The 24662-nt window shown below is 36.8% G+C and overlaps 1 long non-coding RNA gene across 1 annotated transcript in view; it reads left to right on the top strand.

Moving 5' to 3' along the window:
* The first annotated feature begins 13173 nt into the window (after positions 1 to 13173).
* Positions 13174 to 24662, top strand: part of LOC144366721 (uncharacterized) — a 154558-nt gene continuing 143069 nt past the window's right edge. The window contains exons 1-2 of the long non-coding RNA XR_013425829.1: positions 13174 to 13535; positions 20077 to 20177. This is a non-coding gene — a long non-coding RNA (uncharacterized LOC144366721). The remainder of the gene's footprint in view (positions 13536 to 20076; positions 20178 to 24662) is intronic.

The following is a 24662-nucleotide window of genomic DNA, read 5'->3' as shown; positions in this document are numbered from 1 at the left end:
TATACCTGCATTGTAATACCAACTTTAAACATTCCAGAAGTAACATTTTAAATAACATGAATGAAGTTATGACTCAATTTGTTTTATGGGGAAAATTTCAAATTTTTTCTTGTCTCAAAAAGTTCATTCTGTGATGATGACTTCATATGACGAGTTCAAACTTGACCTTCATCATCAGGTCAATGTACGTGTTACATTTCTATGAATTTTTGGGTATATACACAAAAGAATGCTTATAAAAATTTAAGGACATAAGTAATCAGAATACAAAAACATTGATTACTTACTACCCAACTAAAGAAAAACAACACATCATTATTGTAAAGTCTTTTTCTCATGTGCCCCTTATAGTTGTATGACACAGGTATGTTTATATCCTTTAACAATATGTTTTTAGTTTTGATATTTTCAATTTTGAAATTTTTTTTTCAGTACTGAGGATTAAAACCAAAGCTGTGTGCATCCTAGGTAAGTGATCTCCCACTGAGCTATATCACCAGACCCCTCAATTTTGTGATTTTTGAACTTTATGTTTCTGAGATCTGTCCATGTTGTATGTAACATTTTTTCCCACTGAATTACAGTATTTCATTATATAAAATATACATCATTTTTTTTCATTCTACTCCAGAGGACAATGTGTTGTTTTATTTTAAAAATTGTTCTCTTCTAACAATAATCTTATGTCATGAGTTCAAGTACATAAAAGCAAGTGTGTGTGTGTGTGTGTGTGTGTGTGTGTTTGTGTGTATGGTGGTGGGTAGTGCAGGTAGTGATGGAATGTAAGGTTGGAAATTAAGCTTCATTATTTTTCACATAGATTTTCAATTATCTCAATTATTTTCTCTCATCTCCTATAATATACCAAGTATCTATTTATAAATAAGCCTATGCCTAGTTTTTTCATTGGTTTATTAGTATCTTGGAGCATCAGTTAGGAAATGAGTCTCATAATCCATGAACATGGTATAGCTCATTATATATTTAGATTTCCCCTAATGTCTCTCAATGAAATTTTATGAATATCTTTACCAAAGATACTGGACATTTTGTCTCTTTGGTCATTTAAAGATATCTGAAGCATTGCTCAATTTCTCAGCTGCCTCTTCCATATTGGATAACAGTCCTCTGGCAATATGCTAGACTCTCATCTATGGATTTTTGTTATGTTATAGAACCTGTCCTAGTAATTCTATACTCTTTTTAGCACTATTATAAATATATTTTAAATAAAATATATTTTTAAGTTTGTCCAGATATTTTAATTTCCTTCAGCAAGACAGCAGGATCAAAGTGCCAGTCTGTCACCAATGGGAGGAAGTCTCCAGATCTTCTTTGTACTTATTTCCTCCAGATCTTCCCATTTTACACATTATTCCCTTCTCTTCTTCCTCTCATGTGTTATTTCATCTGCATCAAGCTCCAATTTACTTTTTGCTTCTTCCTGTTTGTTTCAGATTTCTTTCAGCTTCTCTGATGACCTTTCCTTTTCTACTCTCTTCATATTTTAATTCAAATTAAAGCCCATTTTGTGATAAAAGAAATGGAAATGAACTTGGTGGAAAACTAAAAAGAAAACAATAATCTCATGGGGATTCGGTTCAGATAAGAACATTTGCTTGTTTGAGGTCTGTTTATGATCCTGGTTAAAAACTCAGAGAAAAATAAAGAGAGAGTAGTGATAATTTTGACTTCAAATTAAGGTAAAGTTGAAATTCTATCTTTCTTTATCATTTGAGAGCTGTGGAGACTTGGAATTATTTAAGAACAGGGATTAGTTAATGTAAGTTGACCTCTTTTCCTCCTTTTGGTGGGTCAAGAGATTTACATTTTGTCCACTCAAGCTGCTCAATTTCCCTAGTGCTGTTTATGTTGCACAGTAGATGGAAGAGTTCAGATTCTAGAAAGGGAAAGATCATTGTGGATACAATGATCATTTTGAAGCCCCCAAAGGTAAATATCATGGGATGTCAAATGTTTCATGTCCTTTTAGCTGTTTTGAAGTCTGAATTGTCTAGTTTGCTTGATTGGCTGATGGCCCCCTATTATCTAATTGAGCAAGTGCCTGCCCTTTGGTATTTATTTGGATGACATGAGGGAAAAGAGTTATGGTTTTATTGTAGGAGACCTGTGGGAGGGGTCACTGAAGAATAATAACAGGATATGGGGTGGGAAGAAAAAGAAAGATTTGAGAGATTAGCATTTGAGGAATTGAAAATGAATATAGCTCTTGCAAGGGAGATGTATCTCAATTTACACAAAAGATCGACTTATAAAAATTTGTGTATGTATTAAATTTTAATAAGTATAATCATACTCAAATTTCCCAAAGGGTCTTCGTACATAATGAAACCTAGTTGTGAATCCTTTTGTAAAGTGAAGAACTTTTTTTTTCTTATTTTTAAAATATCAAATTTTATTAAAATAAATGTTACATGGACTTCAAATGCTGACTATTAAAATACGCTAGCAGTATAAACATAGTATTCATTTACCAAAGAGAAGACTTTTCTAAAATAGACTAGGATAAGAAACAGCATATTGTCACTTCTTGAATTCTAATGAGTATATATTTTTCTAAGGAATATATTTTAAGTTTGAATTTCAACAGTTTGGGTATTTAGGTTTTTCCTTTCTTCTTATATAGCATTCAGTTTTCAAAACTGAGAACTACATTTTGCTTCTTTCATTTGTACTACTTGTACATGCAGTGCTATATATAGATAGCTATATAAGAAACACAGATGTCATTATATTCTTACATGATAGTTCATATTTTTTTCTAATAATCTAATTGCTTATTTCTTCAAACTTCCTTAAGATCACTAAAGAATTTGTACAATCTTGAAAGTAAAATAAAAGAATTTAAAGTATAACTTTGCTATTTTTGAAAGCTAAGTTCCAAATTCTAACTTGGCATTGTCTCTTTTGGATGGTGTATGCAGTCTCAAAAACTAGCAGCTTTTATTCAGAGCCAAATGGACAGAGCTATGCTCAAAAAATTATCATCCCCATCTCAACTAACACTTCAGCAGGGATATTAGATTATAAACTAATGGAAATAAGAACAGGGGGTTTGGTGCAGGTAAGAGTATGATAGAAAGAAAGAATATTTTATATTTTATTAAGACAGGAGAGCATTAATGCTTTAGAATGACAACTTGCCCTTGAAGCTGACTTTGGCAATTTGAAGCTCCCCAGAAAACAAAACAGAAGTGCTCTGGAATCTCTCTGGGGTGAGATTTACAGATAAAGTTTGGATCCTTCCTAATGTTTATAAAGAATAGAGATATTCATGATGAATGGAAACTCTCATAGGAGATCATTTCTCAAGGCCTCTGCTTCCTATTATACACACACACACACACACACACACACACATGTATATATATGTATATATATATATATATATAAATTAGCAATCATTGTAGTGAAATTTTATTTACATTTTTATTGGAAAGTGATATTTACCTGAAAGAAGTCTCATTTCCACAATACTCTTCTCTTGTTGTCAATGGGTTAAATGAAGGAGCTGCCATTGCAAAGATCCATCAAGATAAAAAGACAAGGAAGATCATGCAGCTAAAATTAATGTTCCATAGATCTTCAAAAACTACATACAGGGGACAAATTAAAGAAAGAATGCTAATGCTTTCAACATACACTTAACTTGGTAGTACATGAGAGTTGTCTTTGGAAAATTTCAAGGCCAAATCTGTATAGATTTCTCATCTGCTCACATAATTTATAATTTATTTTTAATTTTTTTGCTTCAACAATTACTCAAGAGTAATGAGTATTGATTGTAAATTCTTTAAAAAATTGCATATAAGAAGCAAAATATACCTTCTATGATTTTGCCACCTGTAGATAATTACCCTGAATATTTAACATATACCTTTACATTTTATCTAAATATGAGTGTATGCAATTTCAAACATGAATAAAGTACTTTCTAATTTCTCTTTAATTACTTGTTATATCATGAAAATCTTTCCTGTGATTAACTATTTTGGTTCTAGTAACTGTATATTTGTTCTTTTTAGATATTTATCACAGTAGAGAATTTTGACATATTATACATACATGGAACATAATTTATTCTAATTAGGATCCCATTTTTGCGGTGTACATGATGTGGTTGTGTATTCATATGTGAACATACAAAATCAACTGTCTTTTCTATTCCTATTTCCCCTTCCTTCTTTTCATTCCCCTCTGTCTAATCCAATGTACTTCTGTTCTTCCCTCCCCTCCTCATTGTGTGTTAGCATCCACATATCAGAGAGAATATTCAGCCTTTGATTTTTTGGGATTGGCTTATTTCACTTAGCATGATATTTTTCAATTCCATCCACTTACCTGCAAATGACATAATTTCATTCTTTTTTATGGCTGAATAATATTCCATTGTGTATATATACTACATTTTCTTTATCCATTCATATGTTGAAGGGCACCTAGTTTGGTTCCATAGCTTAGCTATTGTGAGTTGTTTGCTCACATTATTTGCTATTAAATGGTGTCATGTAATTTTTTATGCATCGCAAACTCAATTTTTTGTGTGACCTAATGCAATTCATTACTTTGAAGGTAGCATATAATTCCAAGGGAAGGTGTTTCAACCTCAATGATCAGGAAACACAGGAAGAGTGCAATTCCTGCCTTATGATTAGTGGATTTGATGTCTGAAGTATTCACACTCCCAGAGGTGATTGCTCCTCTTGGCACTGATTGACAACAGGTATTTAGATTGCAGGATAATGTCTTTGAGTCTCTCAGTGACTAGAGAAATGCTCATTGGATATAGCAGGTAAGGACCAATAATTCTGATTTTACTGCAAAACAGGATGCTGTCCCACAGATGAGGAATTGCTCTGCTTAAAATGAACAAGAACCACAGAAACACTGTCTACACGTTGTCTCAGTTGCCAATTCTGTTATAAACCACCAGAAAACTTAGTGCTTAAAACAAGAACGCTTTGTTCTCACTTATGCTGGTTGATCTCATAGAAGATTTAAAGAGTAGCACAGTGGTTACCAGGGACTGGAAAGGGAAGTGGGGAAGAGGAATAGGGAGATGTTGATTTGTGATATAAAATTACATTTAGAAGGAGTACTTTTTAATGTTTTACAACACTGTAGGGTGGATATGGTCACCAATAATTTTCTGTATATTTCAAAATAGCTAGATGAGAGAATCCTTACTCTCAACGTAAGGAAATAGTAACTGTTTGAGGTGGGGAAATGCTAATTACCCTGATTTGATCATTACACATTGTATACAAGGATTGAAATATCACACTCTACTCCATAAATATGTAAAATTATTATGCACTAATTAAAATACACTTAAAAACCAACAAAACAACAGTGTTTTATTATTTTTCATGTCTGTGTGTCAACTAGGCTTAGCTAGACTGATCTTCTGTTCTATGATGTAATGTAGCTGAGGACAGAGGCTCAGCTGCATGCAGTGGGTGCTCCACTAAGGTTGGTCTGAATGTACCTTCTTATTCTGTACTCTGTTTGGAGCTTCTTTACATCTTGATGGATTGGCTTCTAAGAAGGAATTTTCCAAAAGTGCAAAAATGGAAGTTACGTGGATTCTTATAGATTAACTTCAGAAGCTATACATCTTTTCTGCCTCATTTCATTGAACAAAGCAACCCACAGGATCAACCTAGATTCAAAGGGAAAGTAAACAAATGAGAGAAGCAGTAAAGTTTCATAGCAATAGCATGTAGATGGAAGGATTTCTTATAGTATCTTTAGAAATGGTGATCCTCATACATATGACTGTGTTTAATTTTTTTGAAGTAGGAATTTATTAATAATTCTACTTTACAGAAGATAGTATTAAGACTTTGAGAGAATGAATGACCTTCCCATAACTATACCACTCACTGGTAAGTGGTGGGACTCAAAACCAGGTTGTCTGATCTCATATACTGTGTGTGTGTGTGTGTGTGTATGTGTAACAGAAAAAAATTTCAGCCATTTTTTTATTTGGTTGGCTTGTATTAGGTAAATACTGAATCTCAAGTAACCCATGGAGGCCTGGTATACTCCTGTCAACTTCTTTTGATCTTTATGGAAGGCAAAGAGTCACAGCATGTGTTGCGTACTTGCTTAACATACTGAACTGGGGTAAAGTTCTGGTGGTGTTTTAGAATAAAGAAATCCACATCCTAATTCCTGAATTGTGAATACATTATATTATGTGGCAAAGGGTAATTAAGGTTGCAAGTGGAATTAAGATTGCTAACCAGTTGATTTTTACACAGGCAGACTCTCCTGGACATTGTAGGCAGGTCCATTATAAACACAGTGCTCCTTTAAAGTGAAAGATGAGTAGATGAGGAGGTTGGAGTCATGTGAGATGAGAAGGTCTTGACCCACCATTGGTAGCTTTGAAGATGGAGGAAGGATTCATGAGTCAAGAAACTGGAAAAGGCAAGGAATGGCTTCTCCTGCAAAGCTCCAGAAAGGAGTGTTGTCCTGTTGACACTGTAACCAGACTTCTACAGGATTATAAGATAACAAATTGGGAATGTTTTAAGTTTGTGGGAATTCATTATGGCAGCAATTGAACACTAATACAGATTTCCTTGCATGAGAGAAGGCTATATTAAATGCAAGTTGACTCATAAAATCACAGTTGAATGGGATGGGATCTTAAAGTGTTTCAGCCCAATTTAAAAAATGCTTTTATTAGTGCTTTATAGTTATACATGATAGTGGGTTTCATTTTGACATAATCATATGTGCATGGAATATAATTTGTTCCATTTCAGCCCCCAGTGCTTCCTATTTCCCTTCCCTCTTCTCTCCCCCTGTTTACCTTTCTTTATCTACCAGTCTTCCTTCTTCTTATTTATTATTGTTTTTTTTTTAAATTTGTGCATTGTAGATATACCTAAAGGTGAAATTCACTGTGCTATCTTCATACATGTACATAGTGTAATTTTGTTAAATTAAATTTGATAATTTCCTTTCTTTTCTCATCCCTTCTCCCTCTTCCTCAATCTCCTTTCTCTATTCTACTGACCTTTCTTCTATTTTCATGAGATATGTACCCTTATTTTTCCATTACTTTGTTTGATCTTCCATATACGAGAGAGAATATTTGACCCTTGACTTTCTGAGTCTGACTTATTTCACTTAGCGTGATGTCCTCTAATCCTATCAATCTATCAGCAAATGACATAATTTCATTCTTATTTATGACTGAGTAAAATTCCATTGTATATATACACACCACATTTTCTTTATCCATTTATCTGTTGAAAGGCACCTGGCTGGTCATATCTTGGCTATTGTGAATGGTGCTGCTCTAAACATTGACATGCCTTTATCACTACAATATGCTGATTTTAGTTCTTTTGGACAAAGACTAAGGTGTAAGATAGCTGGGTAGTATGGTTGTTTCATTCCTAGTCTTTTGAGGAAACTCCATACTGCTTTTCAAAGTAGTTGTACTAATTTTTCAGTCCCACCAACAATGTATGAGTACCTTTCTCTCCACATCCTTGCCATAATTTATTATTATTTGTATTTTTGATAATTGCCATTCTAACTGGTGTGAGATAAAAACTCACTGTAGTTTTGACTTGCATTTCCCTGATTGCCAAGGATGTTGAACACTTTTCATATATTTGTTGGCTCTTTGTATTTCTTCTTTTGAGAGATTTCTGTTTAGTTCTTTTGCTGATTTACTAATTGGGTTATTGTTTTTTTTAAAGTTATTTATATATTCTGGGTATTAATCCCCTGTCAGAAGAGAAGCTGGCAAAGATTTTCTCCCATTCTGTAGGCTCCCTTTTCACACTCTTTATAATTTTCTTTGTTGTTCAAAAGCTTTTTAATTTGATGCTATCTCACTTATTGATTCTTGGTTTTATTTCTCTAACTTTGGGGGTTTTGTTAAGGAAGTCAGTATCTGTGCAAATATGTTGGAGTATTGACCCCATGTTTTCTTCTAGCAGTTGCAAAGTTTCTCATCTAATTTCTAGGTCTTTGATCCACTTTGATTTTACTTTTATTTAAGGTGAGATATAGGGATCTAGTTTCATTCTTTTGCATATGGATAACCAGTTTTCTCTGCACCATATTTTTAAAAAGATATCTTTTCTTTAATATATATTTTTGATACCTTTGCCTAGTATCAGATGACTGTAACTACATGGGTTTTTCTCTTGGTTTTCTATTCTAGTCCATTGGTCTTCATGTCTGTTTTGGTGTCAGGATCATGTTGTGTTTGTTACTACAGTTCTGTAGTATAATTTGAGATCAGGTATTGTGGTGTCTCCTGCATCACTCTTCTTGCTCAGGATTGCTTTGGCTATTCTGGGTCTTTTATTCTTTCAAATGAATTTTAGACTAATTTTTTTCCCAGTCTGTGAAGAATGTTATTGATATATTGATAGAGATTGCATTGAATCTGTACAAAACTTCTGGTAATATGATCATTTTGATAATATTATTTCTGCCTATCCATGAACATGGGCATTTTTTCATCTTCTTCAATTTCTTTCCTCAGTGTTCTAAGGTTTTTGTCTCTCTGTCCATATTTTTATTGCATTATAATTGTACATAGTGGTGTGATTTTTTTCACATATTTGTACATGCCCACAATATTACAATGTAATTTGACCAATATCATTCCACAGTATTACCCTTTTCTCTTCAACCCTCTTTTCCCCTGGTTTCTTTCCTGTATTCTATGATTTCCTTTCAATTTTCATGAGATGTCCCCACCTTTCTTTTCCTTTCTCCTCACTAGCTTCCATACATGAGAGAAAACATGCAATCCTTTACCATCTGAGTTTGGCTTATTTTGCTTAACATAATGTTCTCAAGTTCCATCCATTTTTCTGTAAATGACACAATACCATTTTCTTTATGGCTGAATATAACTCCACTGTGTATGTATACAATATTTTCTTTATCCATTCATTCATTGATGAACACCTGGTTCCATAGTTTGGGTATTGTGAATTGTGCTGCAATAAACATGGGTGTGCATGTATCAGTATAGTATGATGACTTTAATTCTTTAGCATAAATACCGAGGAGTGCTTTAGCTCAGTCTAATGGTGGTTCCATTCCTAGTCTTTGGAGGAACTCCATACTGATTTCAATAGTGGTTGTACTAATTTATATTCCCACCCACAGTGTAAAAAGTGTTCCTTTTCCTTCACATCCTTTCCAGCATTTATTATTATTTGTATTCTTGGTGACTGCCATTCTGACTGGTATAAGATAAAATCTCACTGTAGTTTTGTTTTGCATTTCACCAATTGCTAATGATGTTGAAAATTTTAAAAATACATTTGTATTTATTCTTTTGAGAAGTGTTTAATTCATTTGCCTGTTTATTAATTGGGTTTAAAAAAATTTTGGTGTCAAGTTTTTGGAGTTTTTTATGTATTAGATATTAACCCTCTGTCAGAAGAGTAGCTAGCAAAGACTTTCTCCTATTCTGTAGGCTCTCTCTTCACATTTCTAATTATTTCCTTTACTGTGCAGAAGCTTTTAAACTTGATGCCATCCCATATATTAACTTCTAGTATTATCTCTTGAGCTTTAAGGGTCCTGTTTAAGAAAGTTGTTGCCTATATGCTGGAGTGGTAATCTATATTTTCTTCTAGGAAGTGCATAGTTTTTGGTCCAATTTCTAAGTCTTTGATCCATTTTATTGATTTTTTTCATTTTTATAAAAATGTATTTTATTTTAAAACAAGTTTATAAAAGTAGAAATCACATACAAAAATACAGATTACTCCGACATGTTGGCAAAATAGCTTATGGCTGGACTTGAGTTTGGAAGTACAGGCACTGTATGTTTGAGGGCATCCGGAAGTAACTCCAACCGGATCCTACCACCAGCCCTTGTCACTAATCTGTAAACAATAATTTCAAGTAGTATTTAGCACTTTTTAGCTAATAAGAAATAGACACATAATCATCTCCTTGTGTAACACTACTTTAAAATTTTCTTCCTTAGGTCTGAGCAGATAAGGGCACTTCATGCTACTGTTAACATTTAAAATCTTTTATTAAAGTAAAACCAGTTAATAGAAAAATGATGGATTTTGGCTTTTTTGTTACATTTTGCACATATGGGGAGGTCACTGACTTAAAACTAGTGTTTTTGTGATTTTTTAAAAAGCAGAACTTGATCTTTTTGCCTTGATGAGAGAGGTTTTTTAAAAAACAAACCCACTCATATTACTAAAAGTTTCAACACCTGAGTACTAACTCTTACATAGGTGCCAGTGCAGACTGTCCTGAAACTGCATGGAAAATACACTTGCTTCTATTGTGTACTTCTGATTTACCAGAACAAGCAATTCTTACGATCAATAACCCTATAAAGTGGGTAGTTTCAAACAATTATTGCAAAAGACCATATTTTAAAAAGGCAATTTAAAATACTTGATCCCAAAGTAATATACAAATAAACTTAGCACTAAAGGAAAACAGCAGGCAGTATCAGTTCAGAACTCTTTCAATTTTTCAAGAATAGAGACTGATTAGGTTAATACCACCTTCCTAAAACAAAGCAACTCATTTAAAAGCTAAACAACTCATGTTAACGTAATTTGATTATAAAATTAGAAACTACAATTATATTTCAGGAACACAGTACCTTAGTGATATTAAAGGATACTTCTGATTAACCTGGCATAGAAAATTACATCTTGAGCCTTCACATCCTATACCAACTCTATACCTCTGGCCATATGTTTAATTTGTTTGAGAGTTTAAGATGTGAGGATATGTTTCTGTGAGAGATAAGGTCTAGTCTCATTCCTCTACAGAAAGGTAACCAGTTGTCTCAGTACCGTTTGTTGAAAAGGACTCCTTTTCTCCAATGTGTGTTTTCTCACCTTTGTCAAGGATCAGATATTTGCATTTATCTCTGTTTTCTATTATGTACTGTTGTACTGCCTTATGTGTTTGTTTATGTTTATTGTAGTACCAAGCAGTTTTCATTACTACAGCTCTCTGCAGTACAATTTAAAGTTATGTATTGGATGCCTCCAGCATTTTTTTTTTGGTGGGAATTAGAATTCCTTTGGCTATTTTTTTATTCTTACAAAGGAATTTTAGAATTTTTTTTCTATTTCTGTGAACAATTTCACTGGTATTTTTATGGGGATTTCTTTGATTCTGTATATTGTTTTGGGTATTATGGTTATTTTAAGAACATGAATTCTGCGTATCCATGAACATGGGAGGTCATTCCATCTACTGAGATCTTTCTCAATTTATTTCTTCAATGTTTTATGGTTTTCATTTTAGAAGTCTTTAATCTCATTTGTTAGATTTATTCCTAGGTATTTTATTTTATTTTGAGGCTACTGTGAATGGAATTGTTTTCCTTATTTCTTTCTCAGCAGACTCATTGTTGGTACTATCGATTCTTGTTTGTGTAGTACCATGCAACTTTGCTGTAGTTATTTGTTCTAGTAGTTTTTTGTGGAATTTTTTAGATCTTTTAAGTATAGAATCATCTCATCTGCAAACAGTAATAATTTGACTTCTTTTCCTATGTGTAACCTTTTAATTTCCTTCTTTTTCCTGATTACTATGGCTACAGTTTCAAGAACTATATTGAATAGAAGTGGTGAGAGTGATCAGCCCAATTTTAATTCCTGGTATTAATTCTCTATCACATATTTGAAAAATATTCTTCTAGTCTTGATGAACATGTCAAGAGTGGAATCGCCAATGTCCAGAGTGTTTTTTCCATTGTTGGGTGATTTGCACTATCTTCCTGCAGGAGACAAATATGAATCTGAACCTCCCTAACACCATTCCTTCTTTAATTCTGGTTGTTTTCTAGTGTTGTACAGAAAAATTCCAAATATCTTGTCCACAAAAGTTACTCTTTACAGTATTTGAAGACTTAACTCTAATCCCTTGCATATAAATATCTTTGTGCTCTTCTTGTGGATTCTATAGGACTCTTAGTGACAAATTGCCACAAACATTACAGATGTGGTTTGGTAAGTAGAGGTCTTGCAAAGGGAGGCTTAATGGTCTTTTCTGTTTTGGAAATTTCACCTGATTATTGCATTCACATTATCAGAAGCATCTCTGCCACAATGCTGAATGCAATTTAAATAGCTCTCCTTTTCACCATGATGTAAACTTTCCTTTTCCTGTTTTCAAGGCTCCGTGGGCTTGCTTTGCACCTGATAGATTCCTGATATCAACTTATATTCTTGAAACATGCTATGGTTTTCATATCCTCCATCTTCCTGTTCTATTTCTTTATATGACCTGTGCCTGGCAGTAAAGTTGTAAAGGTGATAGAACTGATTCTGCAGTATAGAGGAAAGAGCATAATTTGTGTAATCAGAGACCTTTCTTTGTTCAAATTCTGTTTTTTACTGCCTCTGGACTAGCAAACTGGCAAGTGTGATAACCTCTCATGAATCTCAGTTTCCTCATCTGGAAAATGGTGAAGAATACTTCTTATTTACAGGGTTTTGGTGAAGATTAGGTGAGGTTGCCTATGCAATACTTTGCAAAACATAGTACTTGGCATTATGTAATACCTCTTCTCTCCTGCTTCTCCTTTGACCCACCACTTTGTTCTTCTTTATCTTATACAATTAGAGAACAATAAAAACTTGAGCTCAGCTTCATAAAGCTCAGGATATTTGTGGTGGTCTGGAGCAACTGTAGACTTCCACGGGACGGCAGGGCTTGAATCCAACATTCAAGATTGTAGGGAGTGGGTTGAATAATGGGGATGAATAGAAAAGTTTTGTTCTTTGAAAGTAGCGTTCATTTTAAAGCCTTCTGAAGATGACTTGAAGACAAAGCTGCTAGCATTCGGTATAGGAAGGGAAATTTAGTTTATAACTCATTAGTTTTGAAATCCAGCTTAAAGGAGTTGGGATGTAACTTGACTGCTGTGATGAGACAAACATGGAAAAAATAAACAAATAAAAAGGCTAATATTTAAATTGCCTAGGACCTGAGCAGGGACTTTATCAACTCTTTGCAAACCACAAAAGCTCATTTTAAAACTTTCCTTGGGGCATGTTTTTTTGTTTTAATTAACTTAATAGGCCTGGTTTGGAAAATTAAGAACAGATAGTACCTGTCACCAGAAGGATGAAAAGTCAGACTAGGGAACACTCAGTATGATTAGGAAAAGTGGTTTCTGGGAAAACTCTAGACTCTACAGGTCTATCAAAGTTTAGTTTCTGCTTAAGTTCTCCCAGAACTCATGCTTTTTAATGTGACCTGGAAAGCAATTATTTAATTTTTTTTTCATGTGAAGTTATAAGCTGGGACATTATTTTGAAAGTTATGTCAGTAGCTATTCTTTGGTCTACTTGGCCTCTGCTAGTTTTATTTTTAACCCTCTCTTGATTATTTCTAAACCCTTTAATCATTAAATCTCATTTTCTTTTATTAGGAGGGATTTATTCACAAGGCTAATGCAGACCTGCCTGGCATCCTTTAATACATGTGACTGAATGCTGAGATGGTCCTGCAAGTATGAACAGGTGCTTCTGACATAAGATCCACAAAATATGTAGAAAATGGAGAAAACTCACGCCAGAGCCCAGACTTTGGTATATGGATTCATTTGTTTTGAATGCTGAAGAAATTCATTTGAAAATAATAGTGACAGAAACAATAGAACCAACAATTTCAGGCGATAGGCTAAGTACTAAAGATAAAACAACAAGCTGCATGGTTTCTAGGTCCTGTGAAATCTTCAGGAAGGGAGATCATCCTGCTAATCACCACTAGTAAATAGACAAATAAATGAAACATTTACAAGCTGTATAAATATTATGATAAAAGGAAAAAAGACATTGAGACTAACGGGTTATGATGGGGAACAGAGTAGGCAACAAAGGCTTTATCAAAGGTAAACATTTAGACTGAAACCCACAGAGAATAAAGAATTCAAACTCAAGGACAGGTAGAAGTTAATTCAGCACAGAGAAAATAACATGCTCAAAGGCCCTGAGGCAGGGAAGATTTTGCCTTATTTGGCAAAGTGACAGAAGGCTGAGGAGATGAGGGAAAAACTGAGGGAGAAGGGAAAAATCAGGTTGAGAGAGTTCATCAAGTCAGTGGTATTTTACTGATTCGATTCCTCAAAATGCCACTCTACTTTTTTTCTATTCATTTGTCACTTCCTAATTTTCTCAATCATTGCAAAACCAGAGAAACAAAAGAATAATTTATTCTCAGAAAGGCCCAGAAATTTCCCACGGAAAATATACAATTAGTCTGCCTGGCTTCTGTCTGTGACCCAGGGTTGAAGCTGTGGGACTTCTTTTACCTAAGAATTCAGTTTATTCTCAAAACCTTATACCAATCTTGACTTCCAGTAGCAGAGTTTGAGTGGGGACAATTGTCCAGGCATTTGGGACCCAGTCTCATATTATATCCACTGATGGTCTGGCTCTGGTTTTGCGTCTATTCTGATAAATGGCTTCTACCATCTCTTGATGATCTGATCCTAAATAATTCTTGTAAGCTCATCCATTCATTCCGCTCATTTATTCAGTTTGATTGGGGGACCTATTATAGGAGAGGAGCTGTCTGAGACCTTGAGGATATAAAGATAAATAACGTTTCCTACCTCTAGGGTAGCAGGTGAGGTTTGTGATGTGGTACCTGTAGGGTCAGCGACAATAGGGAAGGGGGACCTCATCTTGTCTGTGGGGTTCAGGGAGGGCTTCCTAGAAGAAAGGCAGATAAGTAAACTTGGCCCCACACAGGTGGTAAGAAGAGAGGAAGAGGGTGGAGAGTGGGAAGAGTCTTTAGGGAGAAAAGGCAGCAGGGAGAGGTGTGGGATGGGTGGGTAGTGTGGTCTGAGGACTGGGACTGGATTGGGACTTGCTCCTCTCAGGCATCAGTTGTGAACTTGGATCCTCTTACCTCTTGCAGACTTGCTGGCCTCTTGAAATGGCCCTGGGTTCCCCCATTGCAGTATCCTGCCCATTCCTTAGGGCTCTCGTAGTCTTATGTTAATTTGGGGGATCTGTCATCTGGGGCATTCTCTTCTGCTAGGACACTGTGCCTCCTCTCTGCATGTATTGGGGGGCTTCTTCATTCCTGGGATGCTTTTTCCTCTTCTTGCTACTTATTAGGTCACCTGGGAGTTGAGTTAGAGGAGCTCTGACCCTGATTGTTCCCCCCGAGGAACATTGTCTTGACTCTGTGGCAGGAACACATTAAAATGTTGATAGATTTCCATTGTCCTCTTCTCTCCACTCCTGTGCAGGGTTGCCATCCTTTGAGAGTGGAAAGGTCAAGAAGAATGAGAAGTGAGGAGAACATGGCAGTTTGAAAAGGACAGCAATCATCCCAGGCTTTAGGAACAAGAAAGTGTTCTCATTAGAGGCTAAGATATAAAACGGGGTCTGAAAGACCAAGATTAAAACTAACAGTATCACTTATCCCTATGTATGTTATCCACACAATAAAGCAAACAAAATGACCCTTGGAACATGGTCAGCTGGGAATAGCATGGAGATGCAGAAAAGACAGAAATCCCAAGAATAACTCTGTAGCAATTGACTTACACTTTTTCCTTCTAAGAAAGGCCCTGGTGTGAGACCTTGGAGAGAAAGTACTAGAATAATTACTCCCAAGGCAACACAACGGTACCAAGGAACTGGGACCCCATAACCAAAGCAGACTTTCAGGCAGATTTGAGTGTGTTCACTCTCTTCACCTATTCGTTTATTCATTGATTCAGTCCTCTGAACAAAAATTTATTGATTAATTTTTGTGCCAGGCATTATGCAAGGTTTGGGGGATATATCTATCCACAAAAGAGCTAATTTCTTGATCTTACAGAATTGGTAGATGGAATTGTATATGCCTGGGTGTGCAAGAGTGTATGTGGGCTTAGAGGAACAGATAGTTTTAAAAACAATTATTATAAAATGTAAATAGCACAAAGGAGCTTCATGATGTTTATTGGAAGCTCATAGCTTGGGCAACTGACCTATCTCAGGGGTCAAGGAAAGCTTTCTGGGGCAAATAACTTTGAAGCTGAGACCAGACAGAAAAGTAGAAGTTAAGGAAAAGTGGCAGAGGGACATTCTAAAAACAGCAGCAGTGTGTGCCAATGCCAGGAAGGGAAAGGATTTGACTCCTCAAGGAGAGATAGTCCAAGGCTGAATAGTTTATAAGGAGAGTGATGTTCAGGTATTGTTTATCGCTTCTGAGGATACCATAAGCAAAGGAATATGGTGCCACAGTATTAGATTGATGTAGGAAACACTGGTGCCCACACCAGAGCCCCTGAGACCACTCCTGGTTTTAGCCTTGGCTTTGGTGGGCATCCCCATATAAGCTTCGATTGCTATGAACTGCTGGAACCCACCTCAAACTTTATTGTATTTTTCCTCTTTTTGCTTCAAGTCCTTCTATAAGTTCAGCACTAGCTGGCTATAGCCAGAGCAAGAGCGTTAAGCCCCTGGGGCCAAATTTAGCAAATGGGGGCTACAGAAGGTAGATGGACACTCTGATATTTGTCAGGCTGCCCATTCTGGAAGCATTGTGTAATTTTCTCAGGAAACATGAAAGAACTAAGCTCCAGGTGTGCACATTGATGACCTTGATAATGAACCTGTGCTTTGGCCTTCCCTTCTTTTGTGAATCACCCCAGTCTCTCACTCCTGTTTTCCAGGGTCACATTCCAAATGAACCACCAGTACCCAAGCCCCATTTGTGCCCTTGAGGGAGCCCAAACTTAGACAGCTGGCCACCTATAGCCAAGTGAACTTTGCCTAACTTTTAATTATGTTCTTTTTATTGTGTGTTGTAGCTCAATTATTCCTCAAGTACTTGTGATGGTTTCTTCTCTAAAGAAGGTGCTACTGATGATGGCTTGCCATGTCTGCAAGTGGGTGAAGCTAAGGTTCAGCCCACCTCAATTTAAGTCCTAGATTGACATTCAGAATTTCTGCCTTCAAATTAAATATATTTGGCTGTTTTTTGGGGGGGCATGACTACTTCTTAAGGGTATTACTAATTCTGTATACCTATTCCCTGAGTATCATTCTACTACTATCTTTTGTTAGAACTCATTTCTTCAAAGGAATAATTTGGTCAAATGCAAAGCAATTGAAAATGCTATTTGGTGCTCATTCATATTTTGGAATTACATACACACACACACACACATACACACATACACACACACACACACACACACACACACACACACACACACACTACTCATACCACCTTAGTATATTTCAATGGACTTTGAACAAAAGAATCCAGAAATCATCTCATTCAAGAGACTGGATTCCATCAATCTCAGTTAGTCCTGAGATACTAACTAATTGAGTATCATTGCAGAATAAAACTCAGCAGGGGAGAGACCCATTTAAGATATTCTTCCCCTGGTTAGAGGGATTCTTGAGGTTTCAGGTGAAATCTTTCAATTTATATTTTGTGGGGGAGATGTGGTAGTTCTCATGATGTTATAAATATGCTAACCTCATTCCTGGGCTGATTGCCGTTTGCCTGGGTCTTAGTGGTCCAGCCTCTTGCAAATTCTCATCAGCAGCTTAGCAATGAACTGCTTGCTCTTTATTCTACTCTGCCTTAAATGCTGGACTTATACTGAAAGAAAAGAAAATCCACTGGCCTAACTAGAATATCAGAAAGAAGAAGGAAATAGAATTTTTGGCTCTCAAGGCCATTTCAGTTTGTCATTTTGTGAAATTAGAGACAGATGGATGATGTCTATGTGTTGCAGGAAATTCTGTCCTATATTCTAGCCAATTCGGGGAGTTTTGGAAAAGGACAGAAAGGAGAAAGAGAAAGTGTTTTGGATGGGACAGAATATATGCTAATTCTGTGACAAAAATAGCATCAAATCTGCAAACATTAATTCTAGGCAAGATTTATTCTTAGCCTGCTTTTTTTTTTCTATTCTTGCTTTCACAGTATTAAGTGAATTTAAACTGGTGGCTAAAGGAAAAATATTCAGAATTCACCTGCTTCATCTCTTACTGGAGAGTAAGTACAGTTTTTTCATAAGCACTGTGGGAGTAGAAGAGATTCCTAGGGATCCAATAACTTATATTCAAGGCAGATCATAGCTAATATTGAGTTGATCAACATTGTTCCATACCTGAGTGGTAGAAGATATAGATGATGGTGGGTAGAAAAGGGGCTATGGTGTGGAAAGAGTTGGCATTTAGAGAAGAATGTGGTCCACACTCCAAGGGGTCCAGAACCCAGTCCATTTCTCTACAAACGAACCTATCCCTCAGGGATGCCCTAAACTTTGTGATTATTTATTCTGAGGCTGAGGTTAAGGGGACAGGATCACTATGTCAGAATAGAAAAAAAAATACATTGGGGGTGTGGGTGATTGACAAGGTATTGAGGAATTCAAGGAAATGGAGTTCAGATGTAAGCACATACAAAGGACCCAGAAACTAAATGTTGAGAAGTCAGGAACCTGAAGTCGCTGAGGCAAGGCCTGGGATGGCCCTGACATGGCCTTTGCTAAGTACAGGGCAGTTGGATTTCTGATTTAAGTCAATTTTTTTTTTTTTATGGAAGGCAAGTGGAAAGTAGCTGTAATATTGGTCCAACTTCTTTGAGTTTTAGTTTCTCTTATGTAAAATAGAGATGCAAATTCTTCCTACATCTAATTATGGGAATGAAAATCAAATGGGAACATACAGAGGATATTTTATAAATCATAAGACAGAAAATTCGGTGTGTTCTAAGAGGTTCATTGGTGCATAACTATAACCCTAGCTACTTGGGAGGCTGAGGCAGGAGGATTGCAAGTTCAAAGCTAGCCTCAGCAATTTAGCAAGACCCTGTTTCAAAATGAAGAACAAAATTCTTTTTAAAAAGGGGACTGGAGATGTAACTCAGTGATAGAGCTCTTACCTAGTATGTATGAAGAAGCCCTAGTTTCAATCATCAGTACTAAAAAAAAAAGAAAAAGAAGAAGAAGAAGGAAAGAGGGTGGGGACTCATACCTTAGACTAGATGATAGAGGATGTTTATTGGCAACTCTGTTGTTCTAAACATAGCAGATGCTATCTGGTAATATGTCCCATCTTTGCTTATGTATAGTATTTTTTATTCATAAATATCCTATTAAAAAGTTTAAAAAAATAACTTTTCAGGAATATAGACTTCAGAATTGTATAAAAATACTTGGCCTTTTCCCCGCGGACATACTTAGAGTAGTCCCCGGTTCACTGTCATACCCATGATTCTGATGCTCACATGGGGCAAAACTAGGCAATTGGCATCCTTTGCACAATCCCATTTGGTTGTGTTTCTCTCTGGCTGCCCTGAGCATGGTGCATGACAAGCAGATGAAGGGGTGAGCCATCCAGAGCCTCCAGGTTGGTTGATTGGCTCCGGCACATCATCCTTAAGGAGGAGGAGTGCGATGGAAAACAGGTGGAGTCTCAGGAATTGTAAAACCCCCACTTCTTTTCTTGGCTACTCATAGAATGCCTGATTACTAGGTGGCAACCTCTGCAATAAGTCACAAGGCCTTGAATAATGGGTAGCTCTTTGAAAAAGGTCACTTCTATGTGGAAGTCGGTTTTCTTCAATGGGCTGAATGGAAATAATAGCAGCATGTCATTATTTCATGACTTCCTTGAAATATTTCCCCACCCCCTTTATTGAAGTGTTCTCAGAAAAAGCATAAAGATAGAAGGTTCAGTTTAGGTTTCTAATTCAGGTACAAAAGGAATCTAATGATACCAGAAGGGCCATGTAAGTGACTGTGTTGTGCTTACCGTTCCCAAGTTCTACTACACCTCCTTATTCAATAGTGGGCTTTCTAGAAGTTGGTTGTTAGGGATTAAAAAAAAATTAGTTACCTCATAACTCCTGATTTTAATTTTATTTTATTTGAAGCATCAATTTTATTATAAGACTTGTTAGAAATAGACATATATTAAGAACAGTCTCTGCTATCCCAGAAACAGGAGAGAAGGGACAGGGAAGATCAAGGCTGCCGGGGGTGGGGGGGGCGGGGGCATGTCCCAGATAAATACTCTCTGATGTCTCTTCCAGGTGGGATTGAGTCCCCCTCATCTCCGACTGGCTTTCTTAGGACTGTAATCCATATGGAGAAGCCCCCACAGTCGCACACCACTCTTCAGCACCTGCTCCAAGTAAGTGAGATCCCGTACGATGGTTTCTACTTGGTTTTGCCTGTGTATCAGTTCTCTACTTTCTTTGGAGCCACTTTTTGGAATCCAGGGTTTTGGAATCCAGGGTTTTGGAATCCAGGGTTTGTCGACCCTCTTTTCACTCCAGCCACTCTGTTTCTGAATCTGGGGCTTGTTTTTTTTTTTTTTTTTGGACAGCATACAGCAACACATTTGGAGGATACGATCCTCCTAGTTACCCCTTACAACCCTTGCTGTAGTCAGGGATATAGGTTGGGGTCCCACCATGTGGTTCTTGGTGGAGAAGGAACTGTCTTCTGACAATGTACCCTGGGAGGACTTGCTGCTGCCTGCCTCCCACCCACTGTTGCTTGTCCGGGGCCTGGGTAGGGGTGTTCTTGAGGACACGCTAGAGGGCTATATTGGGAGTGGGGGTCCTAGCTTGCAGGGTACAGAAGGGAATGTCAGGCAGCCTTGTTCTGCTCTCCAGACTGCTTTTCTCCTTCAGGCAGCTGGTGCTCACAGAGCAAGAAAGGGAAGGAGTGAAGGGCAGAGAGGGAAGCTGGAAGGATCTGAAGGGCCTGGGTCAGGCTCACCTTCTAGAGGCAGAGGCTTAAGTTGTACTGTGCAGCCTGCCCCCTGGAATTTCCGGAGGATCAGATATGTACTCATTGCCTCATTCAATTTTCTGTTACCAAAACCACCCAAGTATTATGTGGGCTTTAACCCATATCAAATATGACCTAATTATTGAGAGGTCCAGGTGGTTATGCAGTGACTTGTTAGAATATTCCTCATCCTGGTTCATCCATAGGTGCCCAGTAACCTGGTCTAGATGGAGTTGACAGTCAGGAACTGACTGATGATGCTTCACGTTTTGGCGGAAATGTGTGTGTAGAGGGGGATGTCATACCTTGTGAGTAGAACCTACTCTTTCTGCTTCAAAAAGTGGTCCCATTAAATAGGAGGTATCCCATAACTGTAAAGTACAGAAGGACCAGATCCACCATGGGACTGTTGTATCCTTCCCATTGGTATAATTCTGGGGCACAGTATGGGACAGTGCCATAGATCATTTCTAGCTTCTATCCAGCCATGAACCTGCCAACCAGGCCAAAGTCTTAGAGTTGGATGATTCCTCCAGCATCTACCAGGATGTTCTCTGACTTCAGATCTCTGTGCATGATGCTCTTCTTGTGGCAGTAATGCATGGCACATATGATTTGCCTGAAAATTCTTTGGGTCTCCTTTTCCTGCATGCCAGTGGCCTCTGGGATGTGGTTCAGTAGCTGTCCCCACTTGTGTGCTCCATCACAAGGTAGACATTTCCAATGGTTTCTACAATATGAAACAGTTGAATCACATTGGGGTGTTCCACAGCCTTCATTATATCTACTTTAATTATAATAAAAGGCAAAAGAAAAATTTGCTTAGACTAGCCTCAAACTTAAAATCCTTCAGTCTCAGCCTCTTGAGTAGCAATAATCGTTGGTATGTACCACCATGCCCAGCACAACAAAGATACTCATGTCTATGTTGCTGGGGATAGAATCAGGACCTTATGCATGCTAGACAAGGGCTATTTTCTGAAACCACACATCTCATCCAAGAATACAGAGTCTCATGGCCTAACCAACTCCTGAAAGATTTTTCTTTTTTTAAATTTTTAAAAAAATTTTTATTGTTGGTTGTTCAAAACATTACATAGTTCTTGACATATCATATTTCACACTTTGATTCAAGTGGGTTATGAACTACCATTTTTACCCCAAATACAGATTGCAGAATCACATCGGTTACACATCCACTGATTTACATATTGCCATACTAGTGTCTGTTGTATTCTGCTGCCTTTTCTATCCTCTACTATCCCCCCTCCCCTCCCCTCCCCTCCCCTCTTCTCTCTCTACCCCATCTACTGTAATTCATTTCTACCCCTTGTTTTTTCTTCCCTTTCCCCTCACTTCCTCTTATATGTAATTTTGTATAACCCTGAGGGTCTCCTTCCACTTCCATGCAATTTCCCTTCTCTCTCCCTTTCCCTCCCACCTCTCATCCCTGTTTAATGTTAATCTTTTTCTCATGCTCTTCCTCCCTACTCTGTTCTTAGTTACTCTCCTTATATCAAAGAAGACATGTGGCATTTGTTTTTTAGGGATTGGCTAGCTTCACTTAGCATAATCTGCTCTAATGCCATCCATTTCCCTGCAAATTCTATGATTTTGTCATTTTTTAATGCAGAGTAATACTCCATTGTGTATAAATGCCACATTTTTTTTTTATCCATTCGTCTATTGAAGGGCATCTAGGTTGGTTCCACAGTCTTGCTATTGTGAATTGTGTTGCTATGAACATCAATGTAGCAGTGTCCCTGTAGTATGCTCTTTTTAGGTTTTTAGGGAATAGACCAAGAAGGGGAATAGCTGGGTCAAATGGTGGTTCCATTCCCAGCTTTCCCAGAAATATCCATACTGCTTTCCAAATTGGCCACACCAATTTGCAGTCCCATCAGCAATGTACAAGTATACCCTTTTCCCCATATCCTCGCCAGAACTTGTTGTTGTTTGACTTCATAATGGCTGCCAATCTTACTGGAGTGAGATGGTATCTTAGGGTGGTTTTGATTTTCATTTCTCTGACTGCTAGAGATGGTGAGCATTTTTTCATGTACTTGTTCATTGATTGTATGTCCTCCTCTGAGAAGTGTCTGTTCAGGTCCTTGGCCCATTTTTTGATTGGGTTATTTGTTTTCTTATTGTTTAATTTTTTGAGTTCTTTGTATACTCTGGATATTAGGGCTCTATCTGAAGTGTGAGGAGTAAAGATTTGTTCCCAGGATGTAGGCTCCCTATTTACTTCTCTTATTGTTTCTTTTGCTGAGAAAAAACTTTTTAGTTTGAGTAAGTCCCATTTGTTAATTCTAGTTATTAACTCTTGTGCTATGGGTATCCTATTGAGGAATTTGGAGCCCGACCCCACAGTATGTAGATCATAGCCAAATTTTTCTTCTATCAGATGCAGTGTCTCTGATTTGATATCAAGCTCCTTGATCCATTTTGAGTTAACTTTTGTGCATGGCGAGATAAAGGGATTCAGTTTCATTTTGTTGCATATGGATTTCCAGTTTTCCCAGCACCATTTGTTGAAGATGCTATCCTTCCTCCATTGCATGCTTTTAGCCCCTTTATCAAATATAAGATAGTTGTAGTTTTGTGGATTGGTTTCTGTGTCTTCTATTCTGTACCATTGGTTCACCCACCTGTTTTGGTACCAGTACCATGCTGTTTTTGTTACTATTGCTCTGTAGTACAGTTTGAAATCTGGTATCGCTATGCCACCTGATTCACACTTCCTGCTTAGAATTGCTTTTGCTATTCTGGGTCTTTTATTTTTCCATATGAATTTCATGATTGCTTTCTCTATTTCTACAAGAAATGCCATTGGGATTTTGATTGACATTGCATTAAACCTATAGAGAACTTTTGGTAATATCTCCATTTTGATGATGTTAGTTCTGCCTATCCATGAACAGGGTATATTTTTCCGTCTAAGCTCTTCTTCTATTTCTCTCTTTATGGTTCTGTAGTTTTCATTGTATAAGTCTTTCACCTCTTTTGTTAGGTTGATTCCCAAGTATTTTATTTTTTTTGAGGATATTGTGAATGGAGTGGTTGTCCTCATTTCCATTTCAGAGGATTTGTCGCTGATATACAGGAATGCCTTTGATTTATGCGTGTTGATTTTATATCCTGCCACTTTGCTGAATTCATTTATTAGCTCTAATAGTTTCTTTGTAGACCCTTTTGGGTCTGCTAGGTATAGAATCATGTCACCTGCAAATAGTGATAATTTAAGTTCTTCTTTTCCTATTTTTATGCCTTTAATTTCTTTCATCTAATTGCTCTGGCCAGTGTTTTGAGAACTATGTTAAACAGAAGTGGTGAAAGAGGGCATCCCTGTCTTGTTCCAGATTTTAGAGGGAATGCCTTAAATTTTTCTCCATTCAGAATGATGCTAGCCTGAGGCTTAGCATAGATAGCCTTTACAATATTGAGGTATGTTCCTGTTATCCCTAGTTTTTCTAGAGTTTTGAACATGAAGGGATGCTGTACTTTGTTGAGTGCTTTTTCTGCATCTATGGAGATGATCATATGGTTCTTATCTTTAAGTCTATTGATGTGGTGAATAACATTTATTGATTTCCGTATATTGAACAATCCTTGCATTCCAGGGATGAATCCTACTTGATCATGGTGCACAATGTTTTTGTATCCGATTCGCCAGAATTTTATTGAGGATTTTTGCATCTAGATTCATTAGAGATATTGGTCTGTAGTTTTCTTTCTTTGAAATGTCTTTGTCTGATTTAGGAATCAGGGTGATGTTGGCCTCGTAGAATGAATTTGGAAGTTCTCCCTCTTTCTCTATTTCCTGGAATAGCTTGAAAAGTATTGGTATTAGTTCTTCTTTAAAGGTTTTGTAAAACTC

The sequence above is a fragment of the Ictidomys tridecemlineatus genome, chromosome 9, assembly GCF_052094955.1.
Source record: "Ictidomys tridecemlineatus isolate mIctTri1 chromosome 9, mIctTri1.hap1, whole genome shotgun sequence".
NCBI classification, from domain to species: Eukaryota; Metazoa; Chordata; class Mammalia; order Rodentia; family Sciuridae; genus Ictidomys; species Ictidomys tridecemlineatus.
The sequence above is the reverse complement of the archived record's forward strand: the minus strand, read 5'-3'. Positions and strand labels throughout refer to the sequence as shown.